Source organism: Amphiprion ocellaris, chromosome 19 (genome assembly GCF_022539595.1).
Source record: "Amphiprion ocellaris isolate individual 3 ecotype Okinawa chromosome 19, ASM2253959v1, whole genome shotgun sequence".
NCBI lineage: Eukaryota > Metazoa > Chordata > Actinopteri > Pomacentridae > Amphiprion > Amphiprion ocellaris.
This window is the reverse complement of record NC_072784.1, coordinates 23,601,717-23,619,899: the sequence shown is the minus strand read 5'-3', so window position 1 is coordinate 23,619,899 and position 18,183 is coordinate 23,601,717. Positions and strand designations below refer to the sequence as shown.

Here is an 18,183-nt window from a genome sequence, read left to right as displayed (position 1 = left end):
CACACGCAGTCATTCGGCCAACATTTTGTTGACTGTAGTTCTTTCAAACAAGTGGCAGATATTGACTGCCTCAGAAATTTTCCATATGCCAAAATCAGCTGAGCATGGTCTTGACTTAGCTGCATGTGAGCTCACCATCGTAGTTCAGCATGTTGGCTTGGTGACACCTGCTAATTAACACAGATTTTCAACATAAAAGTGTTGTTTTATTTGGCCATAAACTAAAGTACTGAGATAAATTAAACAGTTCGACTAATTGCAGGATTTACTAATTTATCCAGAAATTTGAGATTAAAGTCACTGTAGTTGCTGAGACATTTTGTCCATTTATGTCCTGCGGCATCAGGATGGTGGCAGTGATTTCTGTGGGTCCTGTAGGTTACAAAGTGTGACCTACCTAGATCAGACTTATCCTGGCACATCCCACAGATGCTCAATAAGATTTGGATCTGGGGAATGTGGAACCCGGATGAACACCTTAGCTCTGTTGTGTTACCTGAGCCACTCCTACGCAGTTTTGTTGCATGTCAGGGTGCATTGTCCTGCTCAGGGTGCCAACTGGCATCAAGGACTGCTGTTGTCATGGGGGGGTTGGGGGGGTTGCTTGACCTGCAATGTTTAGGTGGGTGGTCCATGTCAAACATCCATATTAATGTCAGAACTCAAGGTTTCCCAGCAGAACATTGCATTATAAGAAGATGATCAATGTTACTCACTTCACCTGTCAGTGGTCATGTCAGGCTGGCTGCTGCCAGGCCGAGTTAGTGCCCTCCCCTCTCCTTCCTCCTGCCGGTTAGGGCAGCCCAGCAGCGGAGAGGAGGGAACAGGTGTTCCCCATCAGCCACAATCAGCAGCTCAGGAGTGCAACCAATCAAGCCTCATCTGGTTCACTATAAAACGGGACACAACCCAGCTCTCATTGTGGGAGCGTAAAACGAAAAATGGAAAAAGAAGTCATGGACCTTCTGGACCCACCACGTTCCTGCCATTGGAGCCGTTAATACTGGACTCTGGACCCTCCGAGCTGAGGAGACACTCACCTGTGCTACTCCTAACCCTGGCTGCCTCAGCTGTGAGCCAGTTTGAGTATCCCTCGTGCACTTCGTGAGTTTGCTGTCCCGTTATAGTATAGCTCTCGTTAGGAGCACAGTGTAGTTGTGTAGATTTCTGTTTGTAGTAATCCCTTTCACTATCCCTGTGAAGACGGCCTCAAGTTGGTGGCTCTTAGGAGAGCCATTTCTCGCTAAGGTGTTACCTACCGCGAGTAGGTTATTAGTTTTGTCTCGTTATAGTTCCGCCCGGCCCTTAGGTGCCGTTAGAGGATTCAGAGCCTAGTGCGCTCTACTTTTAGTTTATCGTATATCTAGATTTCTGTTGTTGTCCCTGAGGACATTGTTTAATAAAGCAGAGTTACACCTTATTTATGACTGTTCATTTCCTGCACCTGAGCTCACACTGAACATTCGTGACAGGTCATAATGTTGTGGCTGATCAGTGTATATATGTGTTTCAACACGAAGGAGGCTAATGCACTTTCAAGGTTCATAAACTCCTCTCGTATTCTGCATTTCCGGCACATTCTCATCCATTTTCAGTGAGCTATTATCTGCCATAGAAAAGAGGTGGTCAAGATGCTCTTCAGTGTCCCCGCATGCAATCTGGATAACATCACTGCTAAAAAGCCTCCGCCACCATCATCCCCTCCTGGGATATTCCTGAGAGCCAATCCTGACCTTTTAATTCCACAATCCCTGAGGAGGAACGGGAGATATTCAGCCCTGACAAGATGCTGCTAAACTAAATAGATATGTTCTTTGTTGACGTGTTCAGCTGATCTACCTGCCCGGGAGTTACAAAGAAGGACTTCAATACATATTCATAGAGAATCTGAGCTGCAAGCTAGTTGGTAACTGTGTTCTGATAGGAATCAGAGTCTCAAAAGACTACCTCCTAGTTGTTATTGTTGTTCCGAAAAAAAAAAAACAACATAATGCACTTAGAGGTTTCATAAATATTTAGTGATCCAGAAAAAGAGCCTCAAGGTAGCACTGTGGTGAGGATTTTCAGTGCGTTAGTCAGGCTTGATTGCACAGATAAAAGATGTTGGATTTATTTAAATACTTCAAATCAGTCAGCATAGAACGTAATAACACAGTCTTAATTATCACTCAAAATGTGAATGAGCAGAATAAACAAACTGTATCTGACCATCTTCCGCAAGTGAGTGTACTGTGGTAGGATGTGGAATCGAGGTATTGCGGATTAAAGGCTGCCAATCACACTTATGACAATACAGACTTCTGTTTATTTTCAGTTCTCTCTCAGGCTTCAACATCTTACAGACTGACATGGCACTCAATTCATTGCAGCTACAAATTGCTCAAAAGAAGTTTGTACCCCTTTCTGGTCAATTTCATTCCCTGAGCTGCACCAAACACCCTCCAAATGAGGTCTCTGAATACAAACTGCTCTATTTACCAGCCCAGCCACACTCTGGAGGTTTATATATATATATATATATATATATATATATATATATATATATATATATATATATAATATATATATATATATATATATATATATATTAGGGCTGGGCGATAAATCAATTTTATCAATTAATTCGAGTTTGTACTTAATGCCGATTTGTTTTTATGAAAATCGATTTTCTCATCAACATCCGCCACCAACGCCTTCCCGCTGGGCTCCCGTAGTTCAGAGTACGCGCCCACCTCCTCCCCGCGCTTGATATACAAACAACATGGCGGCGAGCGGTGCAGATCTAAAGGCGCGTGTCCACTAGATGCTATTTTCCCGCACGGCAACGCACCACATCTGAAAATGGCAGGGACGGCGGTCACGAGCGGACCGCAACATGGTCACATGACAGCACTGAGCAACAGCAGGCCGCTACGTGGTGACGTCACCAAGCTTTCAGCTGGACAGTCCGGCAGACAAGTTGGATAAACACAGCGGCTCGGCCGCAAATTTTCCCTTTCATTTCAAAAACACGTCAGCGAAAACTATTTCTGAAAGCATTTGAAGCGATATATATATATATATATATATATATATATATATATATATATATATATATATATATATATATATATATATATATAGTCGGTTGGAAATGCCGTATTTAAAGTTTTTGTATTTGAACAGACACCCCCCTCTAATTTTTGTTTTTAACGGAACTGCTTTAACAGTATGTTGAGGTCAATGCCACTTTTTCGCCAGTAGGCAGTGATCTGGTTCTGTTGTGGCTCCATCAGAGAGACTATATATGCGCAGCCCAGAAATAAATGCATGAGGCATGAGGAAGACACTAACTTGATGCTCTCTGTGTTAATCCACAGGTAAAGCAAAACGTAGCTTTTCTAACTTTATATTGGTACGGTATTAACTGTGTGAGGACAATGTTAAGTGTTTTTGTGATGTATACCAGTGTGTTGAAACGTGTATTAAGGTAAACGAGTGCTGGCTCAATGCCAAGAGGCTCAGCGTGTTGTTGCTAAGAAGCACTATAGTTTCTATTTAAGTGTAAGTGTTGTACAATGGCATCAACTGTGTTCAGTAAAAGCAATGTGTTCTACATATTATCCAGTCTTAGCTTGCTAGAAGTGAGTAAAGGTTATTTTTTTGGCAAGGAGCTCCATGTTATGCTAGTTGCTACTAGTTTACCACACTCCCGGGTAAAGTAGCGCTGCTGGTAAAGTGTACACGTGCGTGCGTGTGTGTACATGTGAATGACAGGGTATGACAGCAAATGATGAGTAAATGTCTCAGTAAATATGAGTTGTTTTTTTTTTTTTAATATATATTTTCATTGAACATTTTGTGCAAAGCAGAGCGTTACAAAAACATAAATATTAAATAAATAAAATGAAAATTGGTGAATCCGCAGCGATTTTGGCCAAGCCATTGACAGTAAGCCGGATCGCAGTCTTTGTGCAGAGGAGAAGTCCAAGTAGTCTAAGAAAGGGTCCCAGGTCTTGTAAAATGCATATGGCTTATTCATCAACAGAGTGGAGAAAGCCTCCATTGGTATTATGGCAATAACCGTTTGGAGCCACTGATGATGGGAGGGGGCTTCATCCGAAATCCATTGCATCATTATGCACTTTCGAGCGCAATGTAGCAGTATATGCAACAGCTTTCGCTTACCAAATCGCATAGGCAGTTCGTCCTCCAGACCAAGGAGACAAGTTCGAGCACTCAAGTTCAAATGAAACTTAAAAATTGTACAGAGCTTATCAATAATTGATTCCCAGAACTGCAAAATAGGTGGGCAATCCCACAGACAGTGGAAAAGGGTACCAACAGCGGAATGACATTTGTTACATATTTCAGATAATGAAGAATACATTTTATGCCTTTTCTCAGGAGTTATAAAGAGCCTATGCAGAATCTTAAATTGTCTCTCCCAGATGGAATTGGAGACAAGAGCCTTAAAAGGCCGGTTACAAAGTTCATCCCAGGATTCAGCTGTAATAGGTCCCAAATCCGTTTCCCACTGCTTTTTAACTTTGTCTGCATTGTCTTTATTGAGTTTGGATAGGATATTATAAACTGACTTTGAAAAAGATTTAAGTTTTGTGGTTTTTAGGATCAGAGATTCCATCTGGGAGATAGACATTCGGCCATCACATTCCTTTAGCCTACCAAGAATGAAATGTTTCACCTGCATATATCTGAAAACATCTCCACTACCAATACCGCATTTGTCTTTCACTTGTTGAAATGACAAAATTGCATCCCCGTCGACCAAGTCACCAACTGTTTTAATTCCCCTATGAAACCACTCAGAAAACCCTGCATTAAGGCCCGGGATAAAATCAGGATTTTGGTGGATTGGGGTGAGTAAAGAAAAATGTTTTTTATAACCTTCTAACCTTCTCACTTTATGCCAGATACTTAGCATATTTTTCAATAATAAATTGTCCTTTGCGAGAAGTGAGGATTTCGGAGGGGAAATGTAAAGTAGATTCCACAAGAGGATATCGTTTAAGGAAGCGGATTCAGCACTTAGATAGATTGAACCCTGATCCGATCTGTACCATTCTAAAAGAAATTTAAATTGAGCAGACCAGAGGTAAAGTGGTAGCGACGGAGCTGCAAGACCACCCATACGTATTGGGAGAGAGAGGTAGCTGTATCTTAACCTGGGTCTTTTTCTGTTCCAAATAAATGAGACTATAGAACTATTTAATTTTGCTAAAACTCTTGAGGAAAGAACAAGGGGCAACATCTGGAATAAATATAAGAGGCGTGGTAGGATGTTCATTTTGACAAGGTGTATACGACCCAGCAGGGATAGTGGTAGACTGCACCATCTGTCCAAGTCCCGGTTAACAGCTTGAATAAGAGGAGTGTAGTTAAGATTGTGTAAGTCCTTTAAATTAGGAGAGATCTTAACACCTAAATAGGTGAATCCATTCGGAGACCAACGAAAAGGCCGAGAAATACTAGGGGAGGCTTTGTATGAACTAGAAAGGGGCATAGCCTCGCTCTTAGAAAAATTAATTTTATAACCCGAGAAGCTGCTATATTGGGTGATTAGATTGATCAATTTTGGAATAGTCCTGGATGGTGAGTTCAAAAAAATTAGGACATCGTCAGCATAGAGAGATATCCTATGCTGACAATTATTTAAAAGAAGCCCTTCAATACAGGGGTCCATCCTAATAGCAGCAGCTAGGGGTTCCATAGCTAGGGCAAACAACAAGGGGCTTAAAGGGCATCCCTGCCTACTTCCACGTTCAGTACTGAAATTATTGGATTTATGGCCATTAGTGATCACTGCCGAGAGAGGTGTTGCGTACAAGATTCGTATCCAATTAATGAACCCATCAGTCATACCAAACTTTTGGAGAGTAAAAAATAGATAAGGCCACTCGAGCCTATCAAAGGCCTTCTCTGCATCAAGAGAAATAATCATAGAATCAGAATTGAACGCGGAAGAGTGCTGGATGAGGTTAAGTAGACGTCTTACGTTGTGTGTAGAGTATCGACCTCGGATGAATCCCGTTTGGTCATTATGAATAATGCTAGGCAAGATTGTTTCCAAGCGTGAGGCCAGTGTCTTTGCAAGAATTTTCAAATCAATGTTTAAGACTGATATGGGTCTATAAGAAGAACACTCCTCTGGGGGTTTATCCTTCTTCAGAACCAGGGAAATATTAGCCTCTAATAGGGAAGGAGGCAGAGCCCCACTTGCAAACGAAGAATCAACCATTTCAGACAGAGGAGAGAGTAGGATTTGACTGAATTTCTTGTAAAATTCCCCATTGAATCCGTCCGGCCCTGGGGCCTTGTTATTTGGTAGTCGCTGAATGATTTTTAGAATTTCACTACGGGTGATCGGTTTAGACAATTCCTCTTTCTGAATTTCCGTAATTTGAGGCAGATCAAGGTTCTGAAAAAAGGAAGACATATCTTGATAATTGGATGATTTAAATTGAGAAGTGTATAATTGCTTATAAAATGTCTTAAATGTATCATTAATCACTATATTATCGCAGCTGAGTATACCTAATGCGTCCTTAATGCAAGGAATATTGCGGGATGATCCTTTATTTTTAAGAATATTAGCAAGGTAGCAATTAGGTTTGTTCGCAAATTCATATAGCCTCTGTTTCATAAAAAATATAGATTTCTCGGCCTTTTTTGTCAGCAACCCTTCCAAGGCTGTCTTAGTCACATGGATCTCACCTCTCAGCTGTTCAGAAGGAGAGAGGTTGTGTTTTATTTGTAATTCATGTAATTTCAGTTCTAGTTTTCTTTGTTCCATTTGAGTCCTCTTTTTGAGCCCAGCAGAATATGATATAACCAGACCACGTGTATAGGCTTTTAAAGTGTCCCAGAGTAATCCAGGGGATACATCTGGGGTTTTATTATCTTGTATAAAATTATTCAAATGGTCATTCAGGAACTTTTCAAATTTTGGATCATGAATCAGGAAGTTATTAAATCTCCAATTATAATTTCGAAAATTTGCGTTAAGATTATCTAATTCAACAAAAACCGGTGCGTGGTCTGATATAATTATATCACCAATTCTACAATTAACAATGTTGCCTAGTGACACCTTGGGGGTAAATACGAAGTCAATTCTAGAACTTGTTTTATGTACCCCTGAAAAAAACGTGAATTCCTTGTCTTTAGGGTGTAGCACACGCCATGTATCAACCAATTCAAGCTCTGCACAAGTGTCTAAGAGCGCCTTGGCCCTTTTAGATGTAGGAACCTGAGTTGCAGGAGATTTATCCATAGATGATGAGAAGTAGCAGTTAAAATCACCCACTATGACCGTATTGTCACAGATCCAATCGGAAAAAGAGGAGAAAGCAAGTGTGATGAGGTCAAGTGATTGAACAGGGGGAAAATAAACATTTAAAAATGAAATGGGTTTACTATGCAATGTGCCCTTGAGTAATAAATATCTACCAGATTTATCACAAACAGATTGTGTATTTGTCAGAGGCAGATGTTTGTGTATCAGAATGGCTACGCCACGACTCCTACTTGTGAAAGACGAGTAAAACACTTGTCCCACCCAATCGCGTTTCAACTTTAGATGCTCATCAGATGTCAAATGTGTCTCTTGTAACAGGGCTACATGTATATTTTCCTTTTTCAGGTAGTTAAGGATTTTCTTACGTTTGATGGGACTATGAATACCCCCCACATTCCAGCTACACACTTTTAGAGACGTACTAGGATTAGCCATTATAATTTAAAGCAAGTACTAAACCATGCCACAGAAATAAGGATATTCTCAAAATAACAAACCAGGATGCACCAGTTTGGAAAAGTATGAAAAATAAAATATGCTCTGCTTTGCTAAGGGAAGAACAAAAACTATTTACAAAAAACAAAAACACAAAAAAGGAGAAACACAGAAGGGTCAGACGATGGTCTAAAACACCCAATAAGGGGTGCAAGCTAACCTTCCCAACTAAATAGGGAAGGATGCTGGACCAGGCTGTCATTGAATGGAACGAACTACAGCCAGACCTGCAGCTACCTTAGAAAAAAAAAACATGTCAGAGAAAGCTACGTTCTGAATTATATGCACACATATTTGCAGGAGATATATAGACACGGATTAACAAAAAATAATGTCCAAAGTTTTACCATGTATACAGCGCATTATCAACTAGAATATCCTGTTCATGTTGTAAATACCACATCTGATGCTTAGGGTGAGCTCTCGCTCACCGCACTGGCAGGAAGGAGAGCCAAACAATCTTAATAATGTAGAACACTGTGCTGAATTTTTAATACAGCGGGGGATGAAAATGATCCAGCACCGGGCAATGTATCCAGGAATCCCACGGCGTCCTCCGGATGCTTGAAGATTTTTTCTTCTCCATTGTGCTTAATTCTGAGGACAGCTGGGTAGAGCAGCGCAAATTGGATGCCTTTCTCTCTGAGACGATTCTTGACTGGGAGGAATGCCTGACGTTTCCTGGACACCGCTGCAGAAAAATCCTCAAATATCATGATCTTAGTGCCCTTGTAATTCAAAGTTTGTTTTTTCCTGGCCTCTTGCATGATCCGGGCTTTGTCCTGGAAGTTGTGAAGTTTGACGATGAAAACTCGTGGCCTCTGTCCCAGGAGGGAGCGATAGCGGGGGGATATGCGATGGCAGCGGTCAACCTTAACTATACCCCCTTTAAAGTCTACGCCAACTAGCTGGGGGAGCCAGGATTTGGTAAAGGAGACAGGGTCGGTACCTTCGCTGTGCTCGGGGAGACCAACAATCCGAATGTTGCAGCGCCGGTTCCTGTTCTCCATGTCGTCAATCTTTTCGAGCGCTGAGTCCATTTTGACTTTCATATCGGCAAGTTGCACGTCTTGAATGGCGATCGTATCCTCCAGGCTTGATATTCGCTCCTCAGCGGTCGTGAGGCGTGTGTCTAATACAACGATGTCAGAAGAGCATGCCTGTAGTTTCTGAAGAACAGGGTCAACCTTTTTGTCAAAAGATGTGTCCACCGCTTTTAAAACCTCCGCAGTAATCCTCGCCACTAAATTGTCGACATCCAAAGGTTCAGCCGAGAGAATAGAGGGCGGCGTGGCAGCCGCCATTACGCTTACCCCTTCGGCCTTGGTAGTCGTGGTATGCGTAGACGAGCCAATTTCTCCCGTTTTTGACTGTTTCGCAACAACAGATGTGATTTTCTTTTGTGTCGGCATTCTTGCATGCGTAGATGCACTGGTTTAGTCGTGAATTCTTGTAGCAATATAGCTGAATCGGATATCGAGCTGCAGGAGCTGTAGCGAGAACTGTTACTCCGCCATTAGCGTCACGTGTTTATTTCTGTTCAAGAATCCCTTTCCACATGCGAAGCCTACTCCACCTCCGTCGCGGAGCCCCCGGCTGCCCTGCCTCCTCTCCACCAGCTGCAGCGGCTCCTCTCCAGCACCAGCTCGGACACCGACACCAGCACGTCACAGCAACGTCTTATCACCGGTAAGACACGGTAAACAGAGAGCATGGTTGATTTTCGCATTATTATTATTATTTTTTTTTATTATTTTTTTTTATTTATTTGATCCATGGGACAGCGCACAAACAACATTAACCCCGTGGGGAGAGATGCATTATGCCAGGTTATACCACAAGTGCTAATTTCCACCTGTAGTCCCAGAGCAGGCCAAAGATGTGTTGGGTTACATCAATGTTAAAAGAAAAAAGACACAAGATTAAACATTTCAAACATTAAACACAAATAATTCATAAGATCAAACTCCAAAGCCTCTACAAAAAAGTGCTGACACCAAAGCACCTTCAAAATCATCATTAATGGGTACAAGATTGATCCGAGAGCAGCCATCGCTTCAGCAAGCTTGAAAACTCATTATTATTATTACTACAGGTGTAAATGCCTGCAAGCATGATCAAAACAGTGAGACCAATGACCAAGAATTGAGGCAGGTGTAAATGCAAACTGTGCAGCAGCCAGCTCAGGAACGCCTGATGAAAGCTACATGTAGCTGCAGTGACACATAAACAGAACACATGCAGCTGCATTTATTTTCCATTGACTTAACAAGTAAGTCACTCTAATTAATTTACGTTCTGGTGCAGTGTAGTATTGCAACCATTCTTCTTATAGTCACTAGGTAGCTGTGAAACTGAATGAAAATATACATAAAAATGAGAAAACACAGCTGTTCTTACCAACTCCAAAATGTGCACAGGATGAAATGAAGTTCACACCACGTCGTTTTTGTTTGTGGTGGAGGAGTTACTGCTTGTGCTTTGGTTAAAGTGAAGAGTGCCAGAAGTTTATTAAAGTATCAAAGACATGATCATGATTGAAAATGGATGGACGGGTGGCTAAACACATCACATCATAGCTGTGGAGTCCTTCCAGCTCCTGGGGACTACAATCTCTCAGGACCTCCTGAAAAAGGCTCAGCAGAGGATGTATTTCCTACGACAGCTGAGGAGACATGGCCTGCCACAGGAGCTGTTGATCCAGTTCTACACTGCAGTCATCCAATCTGTCCTGTGCACCTCTGGATCAACCACACAGCAGGACAGAAACAGACTACAGCCCATAGTACGGACTGCAGAAAACATCATCAGAGACCCCACTCACCCTGGACATTTGGACTACAGAGCCCTGTACACAAAAATCACCACTACTGTGTTTATAGCAATTACCATTTTGCTAATGTGTTCATACATTCCAGTCTAGCTGTACATTTCTGTTTATATTGTGTTCTATTTTACTATTTCTTTTTCCTCCCTGTTCCTCTTTCTATTGTTTATTTTTTATTATTCTCTTCCATATTCCTAGGATGACACCAACAGCCGAAACCAAATTCCGTGTATATTGTGTACTTACTTGGCCATTAAAGCTGACTCTGATCACTTTTCTGTCTTTGGTCTAGGCAAGAGGAAAGGGGGCCACAGAAAATTGGACCTTCCTAACGTACTTGTGGAGATGCAGGCTGAGGAGGAGTGGAGTCATGCCCAGCATGATGAGAACATCTGGTTGCTCCTCAGCGAGGCAAGAGAGAATGAAGCGGCCTTGCAGTGGGAGGAGATGGCCCAGAATACTGCCTTCAACCAGTCATTCCTGGGTGTGCTGGGGCAGCTGGGGTAGCTGGGTAGGCAGTGGGCAGCCGGCGAGTGTGAGCGAGTCCACCTCCCATAGACTTGAGATTTACAAATGCTGGTCATATAATTAGAATATCATGAAAAAGCTGGTCTTTTGGACAACTGTCAGGTCAGCAGTCTTCCCCATGATTGTGTAGCCTACAAAACTAGGCTGAGAGACCATTTAAAGGCCTTTGCAGGTGTTTTGAGTTAATTAGCTGATTAGAGGTGTCTTCAATATTGAACCTTTCTCCAATATTCTAATTTTCAGAGATACCAAATTTGAGATTTTTGTTAGTATTCAGGTATAATCATCAAAGTTAAGAGAAATAAACATTTGAAATATATCAGTCTCTGTGTAATGAATGAGTATAATATACAAGTTTCACTTTTTGAATGGAATTACTGAAATAATGAACAACTTTTTTCATGATATTCTAATTATATGAGCAGCACTTGTAGTTGTATATAGTTTTACTTTTAGCCCTCCACTGTAGGACAGGCCCACCACAGTTTGTACTTTGCACATTGTAAATAGTTTTGATTTTGCTGCTGACTAATAAACTATTTTGTGACTTATGTGATTGCATCATAACTTCTCATTTTGTCTGTTAAGACACTGGTAGAAAAAGAGTCAACAGTCTGAACCAAACAATTCTATATTCCCTAATAATGTATTTGTGTTTAATGGGATTTAACATGTTTTAACACAAACTCCTTTATGGTTCATAATTCCGGTGACTGAATTACACCAAAGCAATACTGATTTATCAAACTGGAATTTTCTTAAAACAGCTGTTTTAATGTTTTGGCGTTTAATTTTTTATTTAATCTTGCTAACCTTCACAAACAAACAATAGCACAGACACATCTACAAAAGTTTATTGTCAGAACTGCATTAAAGAAAACAATAGCGGTCCGGGGACAGAAAAACAGAAGTATAACAAGAAGAATAACTTTGCATGACACGTAGTGCATCAGTGCATCCTGTACATCTCTGTCCTCCTACTCTACACCTTGTGCCACTGCAGGCTCATGTGCTGCTGCTTCAGGTAAATCCCATGAAGTCTCATCAGAGAGCATCTGAAACACATACACAGCATACATATTTTAATACCTAATAGCGATAAACTGCAGCCATTACAGGGTCGTTCACAGGACTGATACACGATAGCTAGCGAACTAGCATTAGCTTACCCTCATATGTCGTCTAGTTCATATCCTCTTGTCTTCGGCTTGATACTGCTGCATCGCCTCCCAAACTCTCCTGTGTGTCTCCTCAGTGTTTCGACTCGCCGCTCTCAGCTTTCTCCGACTCTTCTATTACTCTGAATCTGACAGAAAGCCACAGACCGAGCAGCAGGTGAACCATCGTCTCCATGTACATTGTTGCATTGCGTTTGTGTCGCACAGAAATGACGGTAAGGGACTTTCGGGCCCCCGTGCTATGACGACTCAACCCACGATGAGGTGGTTCTCAATGTAATGGAAAAACAACTAAACCGAGACGAGCCGTGGCGCGCCGAGTAGATGCTAAAGGAAATGCTAAAGGAAAATTTGTCTTGCACCGCAAGTATCAACATTTGGGAAAGAGGACCGAGTCTTTAGCGGATGCTAATTAAGTTTTGTTTTATTGAGTATCCAAACCAACGTAGAGGTGAATAGCGCCACCCAGTGTATCGGAATGTGTTCACAAGCTCTGCGTCAATCCATTATCTGGAATCGATTTGCCTTGACTTGATGTGCAGGGTAACCAATCAGGTGTTAGGATCCGCCCACGGACTTTGACGGGCGAGGTTGACAGATAAAATAAATTCATGATCCACTGCAAGGCAAGGACCATGAAATAATTAATTAAATAGTGAAATAATGAAATATGTTTTTTACTTAAAATAATTGTTATTTTAATAAATTAATGACATATTTAATAACACATTTATGTATTTAATTCCAATTTTAATTAATTAATGACATATTTTATTCCAATTTTAACTAATTAATGACATATTTAATTATTTAATGATATATTTATTTAATAACACATTTAAGTATTTAATTCCAATTTTAATTAATTAATGACATATTTAATTCCAATTTTAATTAATTAATGAAATATTTAATTCCAATTTTAATTAATTAATGAAATATTTAATTAATTATTTAATGATGTATTTATTTATTTAATTTTGGCACTTTTAGTCCTCCATAGACATAGTGTAAGTTAAATGTCTACAGTCCAATATTGTCTGCAGAACTATATTTACAAATGGAAAATTAAAAATATCTATCATGGCACTCCACAAGGGAGACTATGTGCCCCTTCCTAGATACAGTACATGGTTGAGACCATTACCTTACTCCAGAAATCCATTATGGTCAGTGGGTGCATCATTCGAACAAATATACTGGGGATCCTCGGTTTATGACATCCTCGACTTATGGCATTTCGTTGTTACATTGGAACTGGTTATGTGGAACTAGTTAGCGAGCGGAGCGGAAAAATACGTCTTCACGCGGCGCTATTAGACGGCTTTGTTTACATTTTCCAGTTGTACACTACCTTGGATTGTGCTACATTTGCTAACATTATGCCCTTCATTATAGCTCCCAAGCGTAAGTCAGACTCTTCTGATAGCAAAGAAAATGGTGATGGTAAAAGCTGCAGCTATCCAATTAGTTAAACTTGTGCTTGCAAAATGAATCGTGAGTCTTAGCAAACTTGACTTCTTTACTGTGGCTCTTAGACATTACAGAGTGAAAACTGACACAAAAACAGAATAAAACAACATAAATACGTGTAAATAAGTCCTTTTAACTTAACGAGCAAGTCCAAAAATGAAGTTAATTACTTACGACATTGCCTAGAGCAGTGGTTCTCAACTGGTCTGGGCCTGGGACCCGCCATAAAACTGAAATGACAAGTCGTGACCCAAACAATATTTCTCCAAAAATCAACAATTTATTGATTGAGCATTCGAAGACAAAACTTTTAAACCTGAACTCAAGTACTTCACAACAACTCAAAATCAAGCAGCAATACTAATTCAAGTACTGAGGACTTTGAAACAAGTAGAACAATAGCCTCAAGTAGTTCTCAGGATATATAAAAGTGCATTTTTTTTCTACAAAAAAAGTGCAATTCAACAAAACCAGTAGCTTCTCATAATACTGCACAAGTCTGCAACATTGCTGTTGTAGCTGGAGAAACTATGTATAGAAATATGTGCAAAAGAGTCCAAAACATGAAAACTGATGAAGTGCATTCAACAAATTATTAAAGTGAAGAAATGCTTAATGTTCTGATCAATCTCAAAATGTAAACACAATAAAACATTTTTTCAAAGGGCTTAACTATATTTGAAAGCCAATATTTGGGGAAAAAAATAGTGTGCAATATTGAAAGAAAAGTGTGTTTTTGAGCATTTACAAATAAACAAAAGTCACAAGTCACAATAAAAGTACTGCAGAACTACATGAAGTTCTAATGGCTTAGCTGAGGATGCTTTTTGGCCTTTACAAGAGTCTCAAAATCTGGCTGTATGCATGATAAAGCAACTCTGAGGTCATGCTCAATGTTCAGTTTATTTCGGTATTTTGTTTTCAGCCGAACAAGAGCTGAGAAGCCACATTCACAGAGGTATGTGGTGCTGAATGGTAGGAGGATTTTTACAGCTCGACTAGCAATGGAGGGATACTCTCTCATCACATCGTTGCACCAGAACTGGGAAAGGCTTAGCTCCACCAGCTGACATTCATCGCTGCTAGGCAACGTGATGCTTTCCATGTTTATTCCAAACGGGTCTCGCACCCAGTCGTCCTCGGGTTGTTTATCGGGAAAGTAGTCGTTAAACCGCTCGAAAAGTTTATTCAGATGCGTGCTTTTGGACTCCTTTGTCTTCGATGTAGGAAAATCCATATTTAATGTACTCGCTGTCGTACTTGCGTTTAGCCATGCTGCTGTTGCTATGAAAACATGCAGTTTCTTCTACAGTAATACGAGTGTCCTCACCGGTCGCTGCTGACACGACGACCCCCTGCGGGTGCGGAGGGGAACTACAATGACTCGCCACTAAATTGGATTATCTTTATTTTTCTCTCTTTTTAGAAAAAGGCTCGCGACCCACCAAAAACGGCCCCGCGACCCACTTTTGGGTCGCGACCCACCAGTTGAGAAACACTGGCCTCGAGAGCCGTGCATCCAGAAAAGCTACACATTAAAATAGGAGACAGGAAATGAAAACTGTCAACAGACAACTTCAAAATAAAGGCTTTCTCAAAATAAAAGTACATCGATAATTCTGCCTAAAGGGCAACACTCCATTGAAGTGAAATTAGATATAATAAAACGCTCGGAACAAGGTGAAACGCCGTCGAACATTGGTATTGTTAGATCAAGTTGTAAAAACAGTGGAACATAGGGTTGCCACACGTCCCTTAAAATACGGAATCGTCCTTTATTTGACAATTAATTGTTGCGTCTCGTATTGAATCAATACAGGACGCAAGTTGTTCCGTATTTTCATAAATGCCCCATACACGTCTGTCACACACTCATCAAAACTGTTTAATGAACAAAATAAAACACAGGAAATATTAAGGGCAGCCAATTTCTTCGACGTAGGACCTTTGTAGCGAGGACCCGATGCGAGGTCCCGCAGATAGATCTCAGAGTTCTCTGCGTGTCCGGTCCTGCCTCTGGTTGCCTGGTTACAGACGCTGCTGCACCCGCGCGTCTAAAAATGTCTACAAGCTAAACTTCACCACGTTCAAAGAAGCAAGAACATTTTCAAAATTGCAGACGTGATTGGGAAGACTGGAACCCCTGGCAGTGGGTACGAGACAAACTGTGTTTTCTGTTGCTCATGGACTGGCTGAAGTAAGGCAGCATCAGGGGACCAACATGTAAGAAACATGAGAACAGAGAGAACCCAACCAGCAGGTCACAGTTTATCATCCCCCAATCATCTCCTGAAGCTGATATGGTAAGGGACATCAGTATCTGGTTGTTAATTTACCAGAGGATGCTTATAATCCTACTGATGTGGCCACAGACTCTACAGTATTTTAGTGACTCAATAAATGCCTAAGTTGTTTATTATTTTTTAATGCTTTTGTAGTTTTTATTTAATAGCCTATATGTAATCAATACATGGCCTTTGACTATGTAAAGAAAAACTCATTCAGCACTCTGATATGCTAACAGTACTAAATAAATCAATAAATACATGCATACACACATAAATATGTCAATACATTAATTGTATTAAGATAAGATTTAGTGAAAAACAACTGTCTCCAGAGAATTTCTTTGTACAGTATTCTGCATTCAGTTGTTAATGTTTTTATAGAATACTGTATTGCACACTGGTTGCTCATTACATTTCATTAGTTTGGTTTCACTGTTTAAAAGGATGCCACTTATTTTCAGACAGAACCTGTGATCATAAAACAATACAAAATTCTTAGTATCGTGTTAATAAAGCACTTAAAGCATTACGTATGGCTAAATGCTTTTTTCAAAATTAAATATACCACTCCTTGGGTGGTAGTGACCCCGAGTATGGTAAAGTTGGAAAGATATTCACAGATTCAGACATCTGGCATCAATAACTCATTAGATATAGGTTGTCAAACATAAACAATGCCTCTTTCCCATCGTTGTAAGGCAGACAATGTGCTACAAGGCCAGTTTTATCAAAAGTAGCTGTCTTTCAAGCTGCACAAATGACATTGGTGGCTATGGAGTGCACAGGGACCATTTGCAAATTGCAAAACCACTGCAACAGCGAAGAGAGACACAGATATTCAGTAACTTCACTCTGATACTCTGTAGTGTCACCAAAATCACTGCAGCCTTCAACTGGCTCCTGTTGACACCAATGTTATTCCTGCAGCTTGAAAGACAGCTACTTTTGATAAAACTGGGCTTGTAGCACATTGTCTACCTTACAAGGATGGGAAAGAGGCATCGTTTATGTTTTGACAACATTTATCTGAGTTATTGATGCTGGAAGTCTGAATCTGTGAATATCTTTACGACTTTATTGAACTGTGGCCCCGGCAGCCGTGGTGGGCGTCCTTTATTTTCATTTCTGAAAGGTGGCAACCCTAGTGGAACATATTCTTTTATCTTCTTGTAAAATGACTCATACATGCATGAAAGTCATTGTTATTCATGACTTTTATTAAGAACTAATCGATATCCTGATGCACGTAACGGCTTTGTTTACATTTTGTCCGGTGTTCCGACTTACGGCGAAAATCGACATCAATCTGTAGGAACAGAACTCCGACGTAAGTCGACGACCTCCTGTATTCTGAACTGCTCATTATATTTCCAAAGACATATAGCATGTGTTGTAAATGTCCATTGGTGTGTGTCCTCTGTGTGCTGACTAGACAAAAATGTACAGCTGGTTTGACCCCCCTGTGGCTCTGTCAACCCTCTCTCCCACCCCTCTGGTTGCTGCTGCCTCTGTCTCATCTCCTTACCCTCAGCAATGGTAGGTAGAATATACTCATTCTTGCTACCATGTAAATGAACGCACTTAATACACCCAATAGTTAAATTAATGCACTTATAAACACAAATTAGAGCACTACCTGCAGAAAAAGACTAAACTTACTTAGATAATTCAACAACCTTTCTGTTCATAGACAGAAAAATACGCAGCACACCCAAGGCAATGGAGATCAATTGACAAAATGACCAACTGTCATTCATAACTCATTTCTGTATATGATACAAACACTTTATTTCTCAAAGGAAATTCCCCCATCAGAAACATTTGGCTTCTCTTTTCCCCATGTTCTTGCCCATCGTAGCAGCAAGCACTGACAATATGGACTCTAGTTTTCTTAAAATGTGGAAGAACCGTGTTGAAATGTGTCCCCACGTCAAGTTAGCTTAAAATCAGACAATAAAAATGTTGGGTGAAGATTTTGCAGTTACTTGGTTCATAGCCCTCACCCCCACATACATATTAACTACACCTAAAAATAGCACGTGAAGTCAGAAATACGAATCAGTGGTTCTGTCCATTATGTGTGAAACTCCCCTGCTG

The 18,183-nt window shown here is 40.6% G+C and overlaps 1 protein-coding gene across 2 annotated transcripts in view; it reads right to left on the bottom strand.

The window, feature by feature from the left end:
• The window catches only part of LOC111573825 (ras-related protein Rab-26-like), a 63,273-nt gene that overhangs the window by 33,234 nt on the left and 11,856 nt on the right, over positions 1-18,183 (bottom strand). The window lies entirely within an intron of this gene.